The sequence below is a fragment of the Quercus lobata genome, chromosome 9, assembly GCF_001633185.2.
Source record: "Quercus lobata isolate SW786 chromosome 9, ValleyOak3.0 Primary Assembly, whole genome shotgun sequence".
NCBI classification, from domain to species: Eukaryota; Viridiplantae; Streptophyta; class Magnoliopsida; order Fagales; family Fagaceae; genus Quercus; species Quercus lobata.
Genome location: NC_044912.1, coordinates 15728996 through 15741837, shown reverse-complemented (window position 1 = coordinate 15741837; position 12842 = coordinate 15728996). Strand labels below are relative to the sequence as shown.

Sequence of the window (12842 nt, the reverse complement as noted above, 5' to 3'; positions counted from 1 at the left end):
GCAGACCTTTTCCCAAGCCACCAAGAGGTATTTAAAACACTCCTCTGAAGAACCCCACAAGAAGTTCCTCTGAATACGTTCTAATCTAATAGCCACGGCCTTAGGAATAGTAAAAAAAGAGAAAGATAATAAGTCGGAAGACTTAAAAGGTTACTTTTCAACAAAGTGAGTCTGTCACTCTTTGACAAATAAAGATGCTTCCAGCCTGAAAACTTCTTCTCCATCCTCTCCAAAACAAGGTTCCAAATAGAGATTGTCTTATACGAAGTACCCAATGACATTCCCAAATAATTCATAGGCAACTTGCCCACCCTGCATTGAAGAATGTTGACCAAAGTTTAAACGTTACTCACCTCTCCAACAAGGACAATCTCACTTTTCCCCACATTCACCTTCAAACCGGTAAAGACTTGAAAACTAGTCAAAGCCAACCCAATAGAGAGCAACTACTCCCTAGAAGCATCACCAAAAAAAATAGTATCATCAGCAAAAAGAAGATGGGAAATACGAATGCCAGTAGTATTAACAGTTCCCACATGAAAACCCCGAAGAATACCACCCTCCTTAATTTTATTCTGAATCTAACTTAAAACCTCCATTATCAAAAGGAAGAGAAGAGGAGACAACGAATCACCTTGTCTTGGACCTCATGAGCTACCAAAGAAACCAGTAGGAGATCCATTAACCAAAACTGAGAAACAGACAGTCGTGCACATGCCTTTTAGCATCCTCTCCATCGAACCCCAAAACTCATCCTCTCCAACAGATAAAACAAAGTGTCCAAATTCACATGATCATAAGCTTTTTCAATGTTTAACTTACAAACCACTCCTGAAGTACGATATTTCAGTGTCCTATCAAGACATTCTTTAGCAATAAGCACTAAATCCAAAATCTATCTACCACCTACAAAAGAATTTTGCGACTCAAAATTGAGTTTGTCCAACACCATCCTCAATCTTTTAGCCAACACCTAAGATAACAACTTATACACACTGCCCACTAAATTGATAGGCCAGAAATCTTTAATATCCAATATATTAGACTTTAACAAGAAACAAATTGTGCATTATCTCAATAACAAGGAAACCGTGTTAGTGATCAACCTTAAGACTGTTCTGAGACATATTGAACGATGATGTTATCCTGCAAATAAGGCCACTGAACTTTCTTTCTCAGTCCATGTCAAAGGATTTCAAGCCCTTTCAAGCTGCAAGTACACAAACGGGACAAATTGACAAAATGAAATTATGTTATTTGGTATTATGTATAACTCAAAAATCTAGCTTTCAAGACAAATAGCAAAAATATACTATAAATATAATGCCATATTTGCTAAAACAGCAATCAATATGACCAGAAATATGAGCACCGACTTTTTCAGATACTTTTCAAGCAGCTCAGAACTACATTCTAGAGAAAAAAAAATTTATAAATCAAGAATTCAAGATGCTCTAAAGAAAAACATGATTGTATGTTGTTTCTTAAGTACTTGTTTGGATTCATTTTTTTAAAATCTAAAGCAAATACCTCATCACAAAAAGGGTTGTCAATATCTGAATCAAGTTTTGAGGGAAAAATCACCAGCAGTAGACCTACCACTGCCCTTAAGCTTTTCAGTAACTAGTTTTCCAAAGGCACATAATGAAGATGCACAAAAAATTAAGGCTTACCCAAGTTTATGCTATGACCAACATTACCCAAAAACCCAGTCCCACTCAAAGGAAACATATTTGAACGAAATGGTTGGCCAAGCTCACCATAATTGGAAGCGTACATAATTCCAGCTTGAAAATGAACTCTGTAACAATTGAAGTTAACATGTGACTCGAAGATAAATAAGTTTGACAATCATGTTACTTCTTGTTGCAATCTATCAAGACAATCTGATCAAGAAAATTAATTTATTGCTATTTCCAGATAAAATGTGACTTTAATTCGAAAGTATTACTTCTTCTCTCTAATAGACCTTGCACTATATAAAATCAAATTCCTGCATAAATGTCGACTCTTCTTGTATCTTGCCCTTGGTTGCATGTTACATGCTAGTGTTAAAAGGTGTTATAAGGTTCATGTTTGCACCATTTTGTAAGTAATATTGTGGCACCCTCATGGCGGCAAACTCATACCACTTCATTGAATTCAAGCAAAGTGATGCAAGATGTCTTCAAGAGTGAAGACCTTGCCCCTGACCTGCATTGCATATGGAGGGACGAGTTACCATGAGGTTAGCCTAGTTAGGATGGCTATTGTAAATGATCTTAAATGTGAAGCTCGATGGTTCTATTTCTAGAAAAACAAGTGAAGGATATTAGTGCCTATTGTCAATTGCTAATTATATGGGGCAATATATATATATTTTTATAGCACTACACTCATAACTAACCAAATATGATCTCTCCATTTTGTCAATTGCACAATTAAGATTTTATTTTCTGGATCTAACAGTGTAGAGATTGTCAATTTTAAATGACATGGTAATGTGCACATATGTAGCTGGATGACTCCTTCGGATGTCAATGCAAAACATGAAAACAAGGACATTACATGCTAAGCACCCATGTAGATTCTTGATAACCTCTTATGCTTGTCTCACCCTCCCTCCACCCTCACAAAAAATAAATAAATAAATTTAAAAAAGGGAAAAAAAAAAAAAAAAATCTTATAGGTGGATCGATCATATAAATGCAATTTGATAGCAGATTTTATTGTTTGTCTAGATTGTAAATCAGAGATTGCAGGCTCCACTTAATCCTTTAAGTATCATTTACAGCTCAAGTTGGGAATTCTTGGAAACCTTTGACCACCGTAATCAGTGAAAACTTGTCAAACACCTTCCCTTGCGAAACCTTGACATGGAAGGCAAGGCAAGTGGTAAAAAGCTCTCAAAAATTCATGACAGTAGCATCCACATCAGTCTATAACTTATAGAGCAGCGTTTCAGTAGACTAAACAAAATCCTAATGAATTCCGATTTGATGTCTCAAACAAACAATATTCACAATTTGCATAAATAATACATATACACACACTCACATATATCCAAAAACCAAGTCACACTTGCCTGCTTCTACATAGCTCCACCGCTACATTATCCAGCTTCATAGCCCACATAATGCGCTCAACATCTACATTTCACAGTCGATCCTGGAATATATGAAAGCAACTGATAGTAAGTTTGGAATATTTGGCTCTAGCAACTGGTGGGGGTGGCTTGATTGAAAACTTGGATGCTTAAGAGGTTTTGTCTTGAAGAAAAATGGGTTGGTGGTAAAAATTGGGAACATTGATTTGAGGGTCCCATGGATGAAAATGTAAAAAACAATGCGGGTTTTGTGTCCCTTATCAAAAATCTGAGTTTTCTTGTATTTCAGACTTTGGATAAGGTGACCACAACTGTTGACATAGAAATTCCCAAGGCATCTCTCGAGAATCAACCGCCTACATGTGAGGAGTTTATTGGCAACGTGAGATCCAAGTGTGTGATTTGTGTCCTACACTGGAGTGATGTGGGTGCAAGGCAGTCTATTCATTATCTTTCCATTTTATTAGAGTCGTCACCAACTATTGGTTTCTAAGATGTGATTGGTCATCTATGTCTAATCCATCTATTACCCTAATTAACTAAGAATTACCCTAAGGGTTCTTAAACTAAAGGGAAAGGCAAATGTCTTGAATCAAAGACATGGACTCGGAAGTTCTATTACTATGGGAAGGTGTTAGGCACCCCACAAAGCCTATCATAAGATAGTACCTTGTTTTGATTAAATCCTGATTTATATTATTTAAAATGTGACTCGTTCATTTGAAATTTTGATTCAAGGAAACATGTGAGGATGTCTGTACAAGTGGGTATTTATGGACATGTAAGCATGTGAAGCATGTGAAAATGCGTGGTATGTAAGATACTACGTACTAGCGAGGAAATACAATTAGGCATACATAGATAAATTATTCTAAATGCAAGAAATTTATCTCACTCCATTAAAATTTTATTACTTAGCATTGAAAAATAAATACTAATGAAAAGATTAGTGCTTAGGGGATGGGGGATTTGTTGGCTAATTAATTTAAGGCATGGGTCAAGCACCATTTGAAATTCATTTTGTGAAAAGGCCGTTTATTTTGGAAAAAATGATTTTTTTATTCTTTAGGAAAAAACTTTTTGAAATCCTTTTTGAGTTTTTGTTGTAAAATACCCTCCAAGGGTTTTTAGGGAAAATCTCATGAGTTTTGTTGTAAACTATACCCTCCAAGGGTTTTGGTGCAAATCTCATAAGTTTTTTTAAAAAAATAGTCTCCAAGGGATGAAAATCCCATGAGATTTTGTAGGAAAATACCCTCCTAGGGTTTTTATTGAAAATATCATGAGTTTTTGTTGGTAAATACCCTCCAAGAATATTAGAAAAGTATTATTTTCTTTATTTGGAAATGGTGCAAATATCAATCCTTCTATTATGAGATGGAGAATTCACAATGCCATCTATGAAAATAGCATTCAAACTCATATACATCCCCAAGGGAATTGACATAAACACAACATTAATTAAATCACAATAGGAAAGAGGAGATAAGCATATTGACAAGTTAAGCATGTGAATTACAAAGAGGATATTATGCAAACCTAATCAACCAACATGTGAATTCATTGACAAAATTATTGATCTAGAAGACACTTCATTTATTTTTAGGGATTTTGGATATTTGGTGACCTTGGGGGCCAAAAATGTAATTTATGAAAGTTTGGGGGGCCAAAAACGCAATTGTGAAAAGTTTGGTAGCAAAGTTGTAATTTTGAAATGTTTTGGGCTTAGGGATTTGATTTAAGGGCTGGCCGTTTACTTTTGGGCTTGAATTTGTTTTAATTTTCAGATTGAGCTTATGTGTGTGGTGGATAGAGGGATTTTTTCGATTGGGCCTGAAGATTTCAAGAATTCGGATCTGGGCCTAATGAAATTCTTAAGCTTCCTGAAACTTTAGTTAGAGAGGTGGGTTAAAGCTGGGCTTAGGATTTCTTGGGCTTGAAGGTATTCAGGACTCATACCAAATGGGCTGGGTTGAAACGCTGGAAATGGCTTCAAGGTCAAGAAGCTTCAGTGGGCTGGACCTGTAGAGATGGACCGAGCTAAACCCGACCCAAGCTCCATATTTCTTCAACCCGGTTACCTGCCTCTAGAACGGTACGTTCTCTCTCTGTCTCCATGGCCAGAGCTTCGAGCTCTGCAACTTTCCACCACTGACGGTGGTTTTCCTTCTCACCAAACCTTCTAGGCCTCAAAAGTCAAACCCCTTCTCTCTATCTCTAAACCTCAGACTCTCTGCGAACCAAGCCCGAGCCTCCATGGCCGGATCTCGAGCTCCACCGGCCGCCTTCCTCACGGCGGTATTTTTCCTTTTTCTCCTCCAACCCAACCTATCTGACTCTCTCGATCTTCTATCAAACCCAAGGAGGTTCTAAAAGGCACGTGGAAATGTGTTTTTGGTTGGGTTTGCAGGTGAGATGTGGTTTTTTCTTTGTATATAATATGGGTCCAGGCCCCATTTTGTGTCTATTCACAGTTGAAGAATGGGTTGGTATTTTGTCATTGTTGTGAGAAGTTCAGTGTCTCAGTAAGTATTGTAACAGTGAGAATGGCGTAGAATTCAAATTGTGTGTGTATTTGTGTACAGAGATGGTCAATAGAGTGGAAGGTTTGGGGGGAAGAAAATGATAAGAGGGGTGTAGGAAAAATGAGTGACGTGTGAGGGAGGATTTGAGCTTGCTAGCTGCAATTCGATTATGCATGGGGAGAGGGGGAAGACTTTTAGAATTAGGAGACTTGTATCAAATGTAATCTCCCACCTAGCAATGACAAAATGAACAAGTATTTACACTCTTCTCGGGTTTGGAGAGATGACACACCATCCCAAACTTGAAGGAAAAAAAAGAAAAGAATAAAAAGACATTTTCCCTTATTAAAAATGACCCAACTTGTGTCCGGCCACTGGACACATTGGGATGCAGATTCAAACCCTACATGTCTAGTAAAATTGAGCGCTGGACACAAGCTCTTTCCCATTAAAAATACCATGTACTAACCTGCTCTTTGCTTGAAGGCAAGTTTCCAAAATTACCTTCATTTCAAAATTAAAATCTATTGTTTTAAATTTTTAATTAAAGTGTATTTAAAATATTAAGTATGATTTTTGATATCTTTCTTCTTCTTCTTCTTCTTCTTCTTTTCTTCATTTTTTAAACGGGTTATAGAAAATTTTTCATTGCAAGTATTTTGGTGCTTAACAAATTTTGCATTTTTATTATAAATTTATTAGTTATGTTTTTATTAACCATGGTCAAACTTTTGTAAAAGAATTTTTAAAGAAATTTAAAATATTTTGTTATTAATATAAACAAAAAGGTAAAGTGTTAATTTTTTCAAACCTAAAGAGAGGGAAGTTTTTTTTTCCCTTCAGGTTTGGGATGGAGTGTTATTCCACCAAATCTCAAGGGAGGAGAGTGTTATTACCCTAATAGACAATACCAATTTTTAAATATGCATTCCTCAATGTAATTAGTTTAGAGCATAGTTATTAAATCAGAACCGACACAGCTGGTCAAACCAAAAACCCGATGACTCGATACCTAGACCAGCTTGGGTGTTTAAATATATCATTTTTGTATAAGACCTGGTCAAATCCAATCAAACTCAATGGGTTTGTAGCAACCCGGGTAACCCGAATGGGTTTATTTAACCCGTTGGATTTGTAAAATTATAAAATTACATCAATAGGTCCATTTTATTAACTTCTTTACTATTTAATGTGTAAATGGTAATTTAAAGAGTAGAAAACCTAAAGAATTAAAACAAAAGGTGCACTTCTTTGTTTGTTTTCCTACCTTTAAGACTCACACTCTATCAACAGGCTACTCCATTATTGTGAAAACCTTGATTTTGAATTATAATTGCTAGTTTAATTTAGCCATATGCCTAATTTTCTAATTTACATATTTATGCTATGATTTCTCAAACTTATTTTATATATATAGAATTCTTTATATATATATATATATATATATAAAGAATTATTTGATCCTATGATTCGACCGAGAACTCACTATGGACCTAGTTTAATTGAATTTGGACATGCTCAATAAAATGGAAAACAAAATGAATTTTCAAAAAACACGCATTTCACAAGTAAAATTTGTGAGACCAATTTAGTTAACACTTCGTTTGTTTTGAAGTAAAATATTTTACATGTACTACATTTTTAGTAAAATATATTTTCAAGAGTTTGATATGACAAGTAAATTTTTTTAATTTTTTTAAGCAAACCACCAAAACTGATGTGGGTTCTATTTTTTGACAGCACAAAGGCCCAAGTAGAAACAGGGATCTTAGGCCCAATGTTTTACCTTTAAAGGGACTAGGCTTGGTTCACCGCAACTAAGTTGGACTGATTTGGAACCAAGTTGTGCACAAAGCGTGGATCCTACAACACATACATACTAACACAGAAAATATACATATATTGTACAGCAAGGGATAGTAAAGAATGTTATAAGCAAAATGAAAAGTGAAATAAACGTTAGGGATCCTTAGGATAATAAGAAATGATTCATTATTTCCTTAAGTTTTTAATACATCATGCTCTATTTGCACTAGGATATGTTACAAGGTTCAAATAAGTTCAAAAATCATAGACTTGATAGCTCCTCAGGCTTCCAAGACTTACAAAGTTTAAATCCCTTTGAATCCAAGTGTATTTTCTAGTGGCTGCTTTAGGATCCCAAATGGTGTTTTCCCCATTTTCTTTCCTTTTAAATTTTGAAAGAGTTTTCTAAAGGATCTTTTCTCTCTGATTCACTGTTGCTAAATAAATTTCACTGTTGGCTGCGCTTTTCTAGTGTCACCTTAAGGTTTTTGGTGTATCATTATTTTCCTCCATTTGCTGCCCTAGGTACCAAAACCAATGTTATGTCAGTAACATTGGTGGTTGAACCCTTCCTCATTTTTTCACTATTTCCCTCTTTTAAGGTTCCCTCTTCAAAAGCCCCTAGCTGACTATCCCGTTCTAGGACGTCCTAAAAGGCTGACTTCTAATCTTTTTTTTTTCAAGGCTTCTAAACACCACCCTTTTTAGACCTACCTTATGGCTCCTTTGCCTTTTGTCCTTTTCCCTAAATGGGAAGATTCCTTTCTATCAGGCTAAAAGATCCCCAACCTCCTTCCTTCATGGTGCATCTTCCTGGGTTCCCCGAGATACCAGACCCTTATTCATGAGTTGTTGGTTCCCAAGTCTTCTGCTCCTTTTTTGCATCATTGGGTGGCTAATGGGACACATCTGCTCTCATTCTTTGTGCTCCTAGGCATGCTCCCTTGAGATGTCTCGATCTCAACCTGGCCCTGTTGCATATCCAAGGATCTCAGGCTTCTGAGAATCATCAGTTATCTTGATTCAATTTATCTCCCTGGGTTCCCAGCGATTTTTTCCCTTAAGGGCTAGGTTGAGCTTCTCTTTTCTTTGTTTCGTAAGGCCCAAAGCTTGCCCACTCATGGGCTTGAGTCCCTTCTTATTGACTTTTTAATGAATTTAGGCCTTGCCCTTCCCTTGAAAGCCCAAATGGCTCTTAGATTTCAAACTTTTTGTATTGTTTTGGGTTTTGATACAATATTGTGATATTTTAGACCTTAACAACTGATAGCTCAACATCGAAGTTGTTGGTATTAGAGTCCAGTGACCAGACCATTGGAACCAACAGTCAAAGTGATGGCTTAGTGACTGGACTTTAAACAATCACCATTGGAGTGATATCTCCAATGTCCAGACCGCCAACATAGGTTGACAAATCGACATCTTCGGATACTAGACCTCTGGCACCGGTTGTAGTGCAATGTCTTTGGCCATTGGACCGCTGACACGAGCCATCAATGCAGCGTCTCCAGCCATCGAACCACAAGCATCGATCACCGATGAAGGGTCTGGTGCCACTAGACTGCCGACACCGGTCGCCGTAACTAAGTCGCTAAACACTAGACAACCAATACTAGTTATAGAGTGGAGTCACTGTTGACCAGACCACTGGCATCAGTCTCTGGAGCGGAGTCTCCAACCATAGGCATCAGTCTCTGGAGCGGAGTCTCCAACCATAGGAGCTATGTATCCGACCACCGAACTAGTGACCTAGCGACCAAATGGGGGATGGGAAGCCACTGTATGTTTATAGAATTGTTTTACCAAATTTTCAAAGGTAAAGCATTTTACAAATGACTATATTTTACCTGCAAACAAACAACTGAAAATGGGAAAAATAAATTTCAAAAAATACTTTACTTCAAAATAAACAAAGTGTAAATGCGACAATTTCAACAACAAAAAATGATCAGAGAAAGTTTTATAAATAAGAATAAGAAGAAAGAACAATGAGTATGGAAATATAAGTGTAAATGCAGCAATTTCATTGTAAATAGTTGGACCCAATAAATGTGATGACATGCATTCCATGAAAAATAAAGTAATTTTGAGAATAAAAAAGTGATTTTAGAACATCTATTCAAATCTACTTTTTTTTTTTAGTTATAACCTATGGCATTCACTCCTGATACTAACATTTTATCATCACACCAAGACACTAATGGTATAGGCGAAAATTGAACCACAGATCTCTTATTCAACCATCATATAAACTTTACCAATTAAGCTAACCGAAATCCACACATCTATCCAAATCAACTAAAGAGCAAATTAAGGCCATTCATGGGAAAATAATACATATTTTATGTGAAACTACACATCTTCCAATGGGGACCATTTCTATATTCTCAATTCAAACATAATTTATGTTGAAAGACTTTCACATGAAAGGAATTTTATAATATTTGATTTAAAACCTGGTTAATCTCATAAAATCGATTGAAACCAACAAAAACAAGATCTAACCATTAAATTCACAAAATCCCTTAATTTAAACCTTAAGTTTTCATCAAATTTTAGGGCCAGAAAAAATATGGTATCAACAACCATAAGCCTAGAGGAGAAAAATGAGATATAAGTTTAGAGAGACAAAAATAATTATTAGTAAATACAAAAGTGATGTTATGATGGATTCAAATAAGAACCAATAAAAAGTTGTAAATTGTTGTCTATAGCATTACTAAAAAATAAGACATTCCCATTGATGGCCTCATATACTTCTGCTTTAATCATCCCTAATTTTTGCTTCAAGAGAGAAAATTATTAGAGATGTGATAACATGTGTACAGTTTATGGATAATGATCTGATAGAATTAATGTATAACACGTTAATGCTTTCTTTTTAGCCCCGGTACCGTGTTTAGGAAGTACATGTAAGTTTGGATGAGTTTATTTTCATCTAATTTTTTTTTATCATTTCCAGATGAAGAATGATTGGAGAAGTAAATACATGTGGAGAGTTTAAAGATAATTATTTTATAGTGTATCATGTGCAAGCTTTTTAGGCTTGGTTTCAAAATCATGTTTATAAAATATGTAGGGGGTTTGGATAAGCTTATTCTCATCCATTTATTGTGTATATTGTGTAAAATTATATTTGTACCTTAAAATATGTGATGCTTTAAAAAGTGGTATATTTTTTTTTTTTTTTTTTCTTAGGTGAAAATATGATCGTCCAAATGAAACTTACAAAAAGGAAAGGAATTCGCCAATGCATGAAAATGTTGTATTTTATGTTTTAAACTTTTGTTGGTATTATTTTCATATCTATCTACAAATAATGAGTACTTAAAATATATGAGGTGTTGAAAATCAAAATAAGTAAATAAAAACAAGAGTTCTTTCTTTACATACATTTTAGTTACCCTACTAAAGTCACAAATAAACGTGATCTATGTAAATCTACACTGTCTTGAACTCCTTTACACAAATATAACATTGATATAGCTTATACGGTTATATTTGTTACAAACACAAAACACACAACATCCACGATCTAAATGCATTAATAGAAATTGATAGGAGAAAGAGAGGTTTCAGTGCATGTTGTTATCAACAACACCACTAAAATCTTGTCTGCAAAAATGAGCCATTGCACCCCTTTCTATATAAATCTAAGGGGAACAACTCAAGTGAGTTATAGAAAAAACCAAAAGTGACAACAGTTGTGGAAAAAAAAAATTAAAATCTATCAAGAACTTACAAAACTAAATAGGTCAACCATTTGGTCATCTTGACATGGATCCCAGTCTCTCTTGTCCAAAAGGGCACGGGTGTAGTTCTGAAGGGTCATCTTCTACTCTGATTTCTCTTATCTCCCTCAATTCTAATCCAACATAAAAACAAAAACAAAAAATCATTTGTTGTTCGAAAGTTTATGAGAGGTAGTAGATTCTATTTCTAACAATGTAGCTTCCTTTTCTTTTTTTTCAAAAGCGAGGCACAAATTTTTAAATTACAAACTTAGGGATTAATTTTTCTCTCAATACACATAACCAATGGCTACAAAAATTTTAAAACATGTTGCTAACATTGTTATCTACAACATACATAAATTTCCTAACCTGATTGAATCAAATGGAACGTGCATCATGTCAGACCCCTTTTAGAAACAAAAGGCATGGTTTCCTTAAGAAAATATTCTGAGACATGCTATGAAAAATGTTTCTGAACTATGCAGAGTAACTTAAATCAAACATGGGGATATCTTCTTTTTTTTCTTTTTTTTTTGGAAATATTATCATATTTCTTTTTTTAAAAAGAAGTTAATTACAATTTAGTAGTTAGGCTCATTTTAGTAGTAACTACCATGATTTGGACTTTGGTACTTCTTCTTTTTTTGGTAGAATTACTTTGTTACTTCACCCACTTGAGTTGGCCTCCGCTAGGAATCCGTAACTCACTTCACCACTTCACTGAATAATAATAATAATAATAATAATAATAATAATAAAATATTAAAAAAAAATCAGAGTTTTGAAGAAAAAAAATCCACAAAACTACTATTTCCTCGTCATACAAAAAAAAAATATATATATATATATATATAAACATTTTGGTTGATTCACATATAGATTTCGTTATGTCCACGACAATTTCACAGCCAATCATATGAGAAATAGAAACATTTTGGTTGAATCACATGTTGAGTAATTAATTTCACAACCAATCATATGTGACAAGAAGTTGTTATTTAATTATGAAATTAATACTGAAATTACTTTTTTTCAGAGTGTAAAAGTCGGGCCATCGCCGCCGTGGTCGGCATGAACACCTCCTTCACAGCCACCATAATTTTATCATCATCGTCTGCTACAGCTTGCTGTCAGTTTTGGATCTCTAATTCAAAGCTATATCAGATCTGATTTGGTAGTACCAAGCTCGAGTTTCAGATGGGTGTTTGATAAATTGACCGAGAGAACTGAAGATGATGTGTTTTCGGGAAAATTAGTTGGCTGGAGATGTGGGTTTTTTGTGTGGATTTTGTGAAAGCGTCTTGGGTTTGATCCAAAATCAGTTTTTTAAGCAACCAAGCACCAAAAAATCACAAATCAAAGATCCATAAAACCGCTGAAAAAAAAAAAAAAATACAAACCTCCAGAATAACAAACAATCATCAGATCTGGTGAAACCCAAAAAAGAAATTACAAATCCATGAAAACCCACAAAAGAAATTACCTTCTGTAGCTCTTCAATGTCCAGTTAAGAGATTCTGATGCCTCAACCTAGTTATCGGGTCCTCACACACAGCATATGGAGAAGACTCCATAGCAACAACCCCTTCCATCTTTTTCATCAGATCAATCCCAGAAGACACAACCACAAATTAGAGAGAGAGAGAGAGAGAGTGCGGAAATATGGATGATGAAAGAGAGAGAGAAACGCGT

General features: G+C 35.0%; 1 long non-coding RNA gene across 3 annotated transcripts; it reads right to left on the bottom strand.

Moving 5' to 3' along the window:
• Positions 1-817: 817 nt before the first annotated feature.
• LOC115960514 lies at positions 818-12842 on the bottom strand. 3 transcript variants are annotated; one of them, XR_004085190.1, is made up of 4 exons: positions 12634-12842; positions 11159-11281; positions 3037-3147; positions 818-1210 (listed from the first exon to the last, which is right to left on the bottom strand). It is a non-coding gene; the product is annotated as an uncharacterized LOC115960514 (long non-coding RNA). The 3 variants fall into 3 exon arrangements; XR_004085189.1 differs by lacking the exon at positions 818-1210 and adding an exon at positions 1305-2193; XR_004085191.1 differs by lacking the exons at positions 818-1210; positions 3037-3147 and adding an exon at positions 1305-2193 and having other exon boundaries at positions 12634-12837.